The sequence below is a fragment of the Argentina silus genome (assembly GCF_951799395.1).
Source record: "Argentina silus genome assembly, chromosome: 1".
NCBI classification, from domain to species: Eukaryota; Metazoa; Chordata; class Actinopteri; order Argentiniformes; family Argentinidae; genus Argentina; species Argentina silus.
In genome coordinates, this window is record NC_139655.1 from 7,747,970 (window position 1) to 7,758,063 (window position 10,094).

Here is a 10,094-nt window from a genome sequence, read left to right on the forward strand (position 1 = left end):
TGGGTGAGATGATTGGCATGTATAGAAACAAATTCATTATTTTGTATAAATAATCTTGCCCCTGTTGTATAATTGCACTGCTTATTTACCTTTGCCAAGCTGATCTGGTTTTCTTGGTTGAACCAGTGAATTTATCACAAACCACACAGACCAAAAGTCCCCAATTTCACCTCATTTGATGAGACATGTAGGTCTGTGCGGGTCTGGAAGATACAGGGTTACTTCATGAAAACTCTTCAAGAAAAGAACTGTTTCCCATCAGTGAAATGCCAGGGGTGTCCTGGACAGAATAGTCAGGGAGTGTTTGAGAGAGGCACCAGAACCACTAAAAACGGTTAATCTGACATGACGTTCTGAGGTTGTAAAGTGGCTTTGCCACTTTTTTTGTTTTTTTTTTGCCACTTTTGCTCATTGCATTGTCACTGTTCCAGGGTGTTTGCACAGTGCTTTGCAGCCTGAGGCTTAATCATCACACGTGTTTCCATCATGGCCGTCTGCAGCCATGCATTGTGCTCAGGATGTAACCTAAGGTCCGTTTTATTACTCTGAACCACAGGAAGCTTAGGTTCTTTGAATGTAAGAGGGACAATTGAAATTGAAAACACAGGCCCTACCTCTAGCTCTCCCATCCTCCCACAAGCTAAGTAGAATAAAGCTCTCTCTCTCTGAAGATTATTGACGATATATAGAAGTTTCACAAAGACAGTCACATCAAACGTACATAGGTTTCTCTTAATCCAGGCCCAAGTCAGTATCTTGTTTCCACTTCATTACAGGTATTTGTTTCAATCAGATTCCAAAGAAAAACAACATTTGTGAGATCTATCTGCTCCGTGTTTCATATAGTTCAAGTCGTCCTGCTAAGTCAGTGTCTCAGAGAGTCTGTCTTTGATCTCTTGTTACTGAGAGCTCCATGAAGGTCAAGATATGATGGGGCTTCTCTCTCTTTAGTTCATCTCACACTATTACAGTTACTGTAAACGTTGTTGCCTGAAATTCTGTGATTTCGTCATAAGAAACTGGAGACCAATGTAAGAAACTATGCTAAAATTCCAAAATTGCGTCTTGGCTACTTTGCTACTGGTATTTTCTACATTACAATTTTGAGTATGGAAAAATATAATTTCATGAAATCCAAATATTCTACATTAAATTCATCACATATTTCTGTGATCTAAAAAAAATACACTAATATCTGAAAAACCTCAAAGATTTATGACAAAAAAAACAAAAAGGGTCAGTACAACTAAAATGATTTCGTTGCACAAATGTTTATAACTGTAGTTAAATGTTAGCTATATGACTATAATCTTGTGTCCAAAAGTTCACTTAATAGTTGCTGATTTTTTTTTACTTATATGATATATTCATACAATATCTCAAATCAATCTTTTGGACTTTTACCACTTTTATTGATGGTATCATGGAGTTTATGATGGCGAGACAGTTTACTGTGATACTTGAGAGGAGAGGCACTATGTATGTACAGTATGAGCCTGTTTGTGGCAGATGTACTGTAAACTGACATCCCATTCATTTTGGCTTGCTAAAAGCTTGCGTGTGTGTGTGTGTGTGTGTGTGTGTGTGTGTGTGTGTGTGTGTGTGTGTGTGTGTGTGTATTTTGTAATGCTAGCACCACTGCATGGGCCCAGGGGTGCGGGGGCGTTTGGGTTTGGCTGTTTTGTCTACACCTCGCCACCTTTAGCCGTAATGTGGACAGCGTTAATACCCTGCTGAGCTTGAGCCTCGCTTAATGCAGAGTGGCACTGGCTCCAAAACACTCTCCGGTCTAACTTTACATCAGCTTTCACAAACAATATGCTCAGAATGGCCCAATAATAAAAGCCCTGAGCCCCCACCCCTCGCCAGCTCTCCTGGGTAAGCAGATACAGTAACAGCGGTGTGGGTTCCCCACGGGGCCCAGTCCTGGCTCCTCACCCACGGGGCCCAGTCCTGGCTCCTCACCCACGGGGCCCAAGTGGCTCCGAATTCGTTTATGGTGCTGAATGCCTTGGCCTCGCTTCACAGCAGGCGCATTTCGGAGCTCAAATATTTACATTCGTCCAATCAAGCGGCAGACAGTAGCGCATATATTTCGGTGAGGTCATGGGCTTCCCACTCCCACCTCAATGCTGAAGGGATCCAGGGCTACCTCCCGTCTCCCGGACATGGCAGAATCAGAGTCGACCATTATTGATGCTGTCCCTCCTCTCTCCAAGCTTCCAATGCACATTTGAGGTGGTTTATGTTCATCTAGATGTAAGACTTGATCTTATCTTTTTTGGAGCAGTCACTGTTCTCCCTATTTTCAACTTGATTTTTTTCTCTCTGCCTAAACACTGCAACTGAAACTACAGCCTTATAGAGGTCACAACCAGGATTTTTGTGGCCACAATCACTTTAATCTGCAAAAGTACAACCAAATGAAGTGTTAAAAAGCTTGCTGATACCTTTCCCGTAATGTTTTCCTTCTTCTAGCATTGTGACTGCCAGTGGCCCCTGGTCCGAGCATTGATTACTTTTTCTTATGATGACTGATGGATAGATGATTCACTTACTTAAACAAATGTATTTGTTGTAAGTCGCTTTGGATAAAGGCATCTGCTAAATGCCATAAATGTAAATGCAAATGTACAGGTTAAAAGGTTTCATCATGATAATTAACATTTGGCATTATCTATACAGTATGATTTATGGAAGTATCAAGACTGAATTCTCAAACGGTACAATTGGCTAAGTGGTGCTAAATAATGGGGCAGGTTATACAATAAAGCGCTACTGTGGTAGGCCAATATTCCTGTGGTCTCTTCTAAGGACGATGAGCTGTGGATGAAGATGAAGTAGCATCCATCTCAATGGGACGAAACGATGCAAAACTTAAGCCTGAGAATAACCAGAGCATCTGGGATGACATACATTACCCTCTGTCTAGGAGCCTAAAGTAGATCATTGGCTTTTATAGCTTTGGCCTGTATTTACACACAGCAGCCACTGTAATACAATGAAAATGTGGATGGAGATAAATTCAACGTTGATTCTATGAAGTGGGCTAATCAATCACACTCCAGAGAAACACAATCTAAGTCTCACATCTCTAATATATGTCTAGCCATTCTTGGTTGTCTTTAAATTCTTAGTTATCAAATGACTGTAAACGGCACAGTATATGAAGACGTCTGCGTCTTGATAGTAGAGCCCTCTGTTGAACACTCCTTAGTCAGATAATATTTAATATATCGCTGGATGATACATTTCAGGCCAGTAAAGTGGAATGGCCATGCGGAGTGCATCGTAACTTGGCTTCATTAAACTGTGAATCTCCTACGGCGAGAGCATGAATCCAGACGGCTCCGCCATGAGATTTTACATAGGCCGTGTCTATATATCAGATGAGAAAAAAATAAATAAAAGTCCATACCTACATCTGGAAGTATGGGCTCCTGCACTGGCGGAGTGTGCCCATTTGATTCCAGATTTATGGTAACATTACAGTTCTGGCTGGGGCTCTAGGCTCGAGCGTTGTGAGCCATATTTATTTGCTGGCCCTGAGAGCTGGCTGCCACACTCATGCCATGCTGCTTGCCAGGTCTAGATGCACACTCTCTCTGCTCTATAGACAGATCACCTCCCCGTATGTGTAATATCATGCTCTCTTTTGTGTGTGTGTGTGTGTGTGTGGGTGTGGGTGTGTGTGTGTGTGTGTGTGTGTGTGTGTGTGTGTGCGTGTGTGCGTGTGTGTGTGTGTGTGTGTGTGTGTGTGTGTGTGTGTGTGTGTGCGTGTGTGTGTGTGTGTGTGTGTGTGTGTGTGAGAGAGAGAGAGAGAGAGAGAGTGGGGAAGAGAAAAAAATAGAGAATGTGTATGTGAATATGTGTGGGCATGTGTGCATGTGTTGTAGTAGTTGTGCTTATGTCTAATATTTTTATTTTTTTCACTGTACCGGGAGTATGGTCTGGACACATGGAAGCCTTTGTGTCTAATTTTTCCATGCGACAGTCAATGAGATATGATACCCTGCACATGCAGACATGCGATTCAAACAAGGAGAGGCAGAGTCCGTCCATCAACAATGTATCTCTGTGTTTCCAAACACAAAGTGTTAACGTGAGAGGACCTTACAGTCTCCCTGTCCTCATCCTTGCCAAACCACATTCCTCCAGCAGCTGCCATTTTTTACATCTGCAGCATTGACGTGGTTTCACTTGACTGTAGTCAGGAATGTATTTAATGTTTCTCTTAAGAAATATTACACAGAGAGACATCGACCCAAGTCTTTTTTCGTCTTATTTGTGATCCCCCAGCTGTCATTATTTTATGAGTGGTTATGGCTTCTGTTCTGAGACCTGCCCATTGCTACTGGTGAAGAACAACGTTTTTGACCTGACCCTCACTGTAGACATGGAATGCCAAATATTAATCTGAATCTAGAGCAGAGAGGTACAGCGGATTACTTCTTTTATGTGACGGCAACAGGATTTCTCCTGAGGCACAGAGCATGTCTAATCCAGGGGAAGATGGGAGAGAAAGGATGACACACTAGGCTAGAGACTATTGCTGATGCAGCCATGGAGTACCATTCTGTAGACAATGACTCTCAGTCACAGCATAGTAGTATATTATATTAAATCAAATCCCAGACTGAGAAACTTTGGAAACAGGTCCAAAAGCTTAGATAATGTAGAAACTAGACAAAATGGATTCCAATATGCAGCATAACGTGATGGGATACCATGAGTGTCTTTTTGTTTTCTTCAGCAGGGAATCAACAAGCTGCCACAAGGTATCAATAATGTATTCCTGGCCATCGATTTCCTGGTCATATTCATCTTGTTACTCCATGTTGGCAGTGTGTTTGTGTGTGTGCAAATTGGCTTTTACCCACAATCCCGTTGGAAGCTCACGTTGTTTTGCCAGGTCTGTCTCTCCAGAGAGCTAAAACAGACCAATTATGAGAGGGATTTAGGGGGTTAGAAACCAGCCATTTTCTCTCAGTGTTACTGCTCCATGTGTCTGGTCCTCAGCTGCAGGCTCTGACTCCTGGCTGGACTAAGACGTGATACAAGGAGGCATTATCCTCAAATAAACATTTAGGGAGTTCCACTACATGTGGCTGTGCATAACAGAGCTGTTTTGAAGTTGGAAGCAACTCTGAAATGATCATTCGAAGCGTTCAGTGGCACATTAAGCGTAGATAAAGCCAATTCCACCACCATGGATTTATGGTCTTTGTAGTGGAGAGTAGATATGTCATGCTTGTTATGTGCTATATGTAAATGCAGATGTTATGTATGAATGGTTCGAATGGAGTTTGGGTATGTATTAGGTGACCAAGAACATCCATGTATGGACATTCCCAAAAGTCATGAACACAGACATGAAGAACCTGTCCAGGTACAGGATATGAGAAAGATATTTCCTGCTTTGCCTTTTTCCCACTAGCTCTAATTCCATGACAGGGCAGGGGTTCTCTCCTTCTTTGGGAAGAATGTTTTCTGGCAACTTGTCCATCTGGCGTATTCCTCGTTTTTGATCTGTTCACTTTTGACCGTTCCCCAATTGTCGAGTCAAAATAACACGCCTGCCTCTCCAGCATGTACTCACAAGCACAGTTACCCTTTTGTTATAACCTGTGTTACTTTTTTCCCTTGTTTAAAAAGCAGGCGGTTTGACGAAACAAAACAGAGAACATGTCCATCTGAAAAAAAACATCCAACATGTCCTCATTTGGCTAATAAGAGGATTTTCTTGTGGTTTCAGGAGTTTATTATGATCTGAAGACAGGAAATATTTTTGACTGCCTTAGGTTAGCTTTGTAAAAAGCAGACTCAGAAAGTGGTAACCACCTTGCAACAGAATTGGAACCAGGAGAAGAGTTAAACATCTGTGGCTTTAATACAATAATAAAATGAGGAGGGGAAAACAATGCCAGTATTCATCCCTTATTTTAAAACCAGTAAAAAAAGATCTTGAGGAAATAATCCATTAAGAAATGTAATATAACAAAATAAACCTCTTCTGTCTGACTCTTAACAGTAGTGGTCTAAAGTATTAGTTGAGGAAATGATAAATGATCAAATTCTGGGTTTGGATGCAAAGGGTTGAAAGCATAACTATAACTATAACTTCCAAATAACCGTGTTTATGTTACATCATGTTCTTTATGATTATAGATGAACTGATTTGTTGTAGCAGGGAGGGTTCTTTGGTTTAGGTCATTGTGTTTCCTCCAGCAGTTCAAAGACTGCGGCCCACCACTTCTTTGACCCAGGGATTCTACATGATAAAAGCTGAAATGACAACAGTGTCTATGACTTAAGGGATAGCTTTTAGAACGCCTCTTCACTTCAAAATACACACATAAAGTTATAGCTGATCAATACCCTATCAAGCCCTATTGTTGAGATGACTGCAGGGCCGGACCCAGTTTTAATCACTAAACTGTTTCAGTAATGTCTGAATAAAAAATGGAATGTTTTCTTCCTCATGAGTTCTGAGTGCACAAGGACTGGCTTTAATGAGTGGACATTTGGAGCATCTCTGCAAGGTAACTAATTACTTCAGCATGCTGAAGGAGTCATATTTCCTCACTAAATAGGAAATAATTTTTTCATTTCTTAAATGATTTTCAGAACGTCTGTTCTTGTACTGTTCTTGTGTTTCATTCCGTGTGGTTTGCTCTGATGGTAACACAAATTCCTGGCTGGGTGAATAACAAAGGTGATCTGGAGTCTGTCAAGTCCATCGCCAAGCGAGCATCTCCACTTGTCCGTCTCCCACTTCGAGATAACGCTTTCAAATCTTTCAGCAAATGGGAGGCATGAAAAAAAAGAAGAAAGAAAGAAAGAAAAACAGGCTGAATATCGCTTAGTTTTCGATGGAAAATATTGCTCAGCCTGGTGGGTTTTTGCCAGTGCACTTAATGAGAGATGAGAACAGAGAGACGGGGTCAAAACACCTGAATTATTTTGGGAAGTGTCATGGATAGCTGTCTCTGAGGCAGAGGTGAGCTCCAGTTGGCTCTGGGAGCCGGTACATCCACTGGATCCCCACTGGTCCCTCGCTGCGCCGCTGGCCCCTCAATAAGCCCCAGCGTGATTGGGCCTGACTGACAGATGGAACTATGGAACCAAGGGGTGGAGGGCTTTCCAGGGCCAAGCAGCGCCCACAGTTTGTGGTGTTCACTCCCATTGGCTGAGTAAGGAATCCTTGCTCTCCCCCTCTCTCTGTCTCTCTGTCTCCCTTTCTCTCCCTTTCTCTCTCTCTCTCTCCCCCTCTCTCTGTGTCTCTCTCTCTCTCTCTCTCTCTCTCTCTCTCTCTCTCTCTCTCTCCTCCGTCCTCCTGGCATGAGAGGGGCCTTGGCCCTGGCCCTGCGGCTGGGCTCAGGTTTGGGCGGGCGGAGTGAAGCGGTGGCATGGTAGAGCCATTAATAGGAGCACGGCAAGGGAGTGGGCTGCCAAGACCAAACCCTAAGGACAAGGACACACCTAGCGCCTGTGTGCCATGAATTCACTCTTCCTCAAGCCCAACAGAGGAGAGAGACACAGCCCGATCACTGCACAATTATCGCTTGGTTGTCCACTTTCATTGCATAACCCTAACCCTAACCCTAACCCTAACCCTAACCCTAACCCAAACCCATAACCCTAACCCTATGCCATTCAACATAATATGCATGCATGGAATTGTTGTCTTCTATGTGTCCACATGCTAATCAACCTCCTGAAGAAAGTATTTTTAGAATGTCAATGAAAGAGGTGAAGAAATACCAGTGACACCAAACATAGGGGCCCAAACCACTGATGTGTGGTGGTAGACATCCCCTGATGTATACAGTAAGCTGAAAGGAGGGTTTGTCTGATTTGTTTGTTTAGCTCACAGAATGCTCTTAGAAACCACGCCTCTTGTATTGTAAACAAGCATGTCCCACATTTGGAGCTGTATCTACTGATGGTAAGAATTAAGACCCTCGCTGGGTGACGTGTTTGTACAGAGGAAATTACATTATTCCCATTCATTCTCCAACAATCTATTTCTGGGCTTGTATTTGTCTTTAGTGTTGCAGTATTTACTAAAGGAAAACCAGACAATTGTGTGCAGGATAATTAATGGGTCTCTATTCAAAATGATTCTTTTGAACCCGGGCCCAATCAGAGATGAATTGCTACATTATATTTTGTGAGGCTGTACGTTGAGTGAATTATCCATCAGATGAGGGGAGGGGAGGACTCTTTTTGCAAAAATGCCAAAAGCTGCAGTTTAAATGCAGATAACAGTGATCAGTTTATGTCTCAGTGTCACGCAAATCCACAAAAAGGTTGTGGACCTTTTTCAACCTTTTTGCTAACTTTTGTTCCCTATAGTGACTGCAAGCAATAGTGATGCAATACTTTCGGTTAACATTTTTTGACTGAATTAAAAACAGAACTACCTCAAATGTTTACAAAAAACAACTCTCAGTAAATGCTTAATACGTTGATTTCATGGTAACCTGAATTAATGCATTTAAGAAAATGTGCAACTAAATTTACTAACTATTACCTTCTTGACTAAATCAGAAGTTGACAATGATAATTACGCTACAAAGCCTAAGTATCTAGTTATCTCTGTAAAAGTCATACTATTGAAGCTAACTGATCTGAGAAAAATATGGACAAAAAAATAAAACAAGGAGCAATATTTTCCAGAAGCCAAATTGAGCAATAAAGCAAAATATCATATAATTTCTTCAAAGGTTTATTCATTGCTTTATGGAAGCTACCATAGTTTAAAAAAAGAAAAACAACTTTTACATAAAAGCAAATCAGACAATACAATGAGATATTATGCATTTGGTCATTGGATAAAAATCCAGTCTCTATCAAAATTTGAATTCATATAACTTAACAATAAAAAAACAGACTATTGTCAACAGTTTCTTTTATTCTTTTTTTTTACAATCCTTAATAATTTATAGATTTTCTAACATATGACAAAAAGTAATTGCTTTCCGTTTGTCAGCATTGTTTGAATGCAGAGTTTGTGCAGAGATATGTACAGTACCGAAGCATGTAGTTAGGTACTGTAACAATGGGTGCTCTGTGTTTTAGTAGCCTCCTTGTTTGGTGTGAGGGTTCTGGCTTCTCCAGTCGTATGGAGAGGTATCAGAAACACACGGAGCGAGGGCTAGCCTACCCTGCAGCGCTCCTGACTGGATCAGGTGTATAAAAAACACATGTGGACCCACAGTACCCGCATAAGCAAATAGTGCCTGGGGATTGGCTAGTGCGATTCCTTTTATTATGCTTCCATAGGCACGCTAACGGGAATAATATAGGTTTTTTTTCACCAAGATATGTATAATCAACACATTGTGTTTTTTCCCCCTCAATCCCATAAGTTCTCAATAGAGGCAGTATGTTTCTGGTGGAGAACAGAGATCTAAATGCAGCTTTTACCGGTTTGCACATTCAAGATTAGAAGTAGTTCTAAAAGTAACTTTGTGCAGCTTTTCTTAATAACTCTTTGACCACTAGTACAGACTAGGTTGTCAAACAAAAGGCCAAACAGCACAAAGAATAAAGAAGTGTACATTTTGACACACAAACAGTACCTTGAAGATATACAAACAATGTGTGAGTTGGCAGAAATAGCCAACTACAGTTATTCAAACAGTTCAACTTGATTTCTCTCAATTGTGTACTTGGCATCGGTTGCTACAATGTAAATAACATACATACTTTATAAGTATTTAAGGAGATTCTTTCCATTCAGTCAAAAAAGGAATACTTAATGCAGTATGGTTAAGTAAAACCAAGTAAAACTTTGATATAACTGAACAACCGCAATAAACAAACTCACAATAAGAAACACTTGAACACTTGCTGGCTGACAAAGAGTTACGTAATACTGAAATGCAATTTTTTTTTTTTAACGAAGTAAAACTTAAGTCTGTCTCTGGCTTCTTGTAAACAGCAATTTGAATTTAATTCTGAACAGATGGCAGAGGAGTGAGGATCAAACAGACTGGTGAGCTGGTGTGTTTTTCTTCACTGTGAAGTACCTTGTTCTGAACGGAAACATGTGAAAAGGCAACACTCTTCATATAATACAACACTGA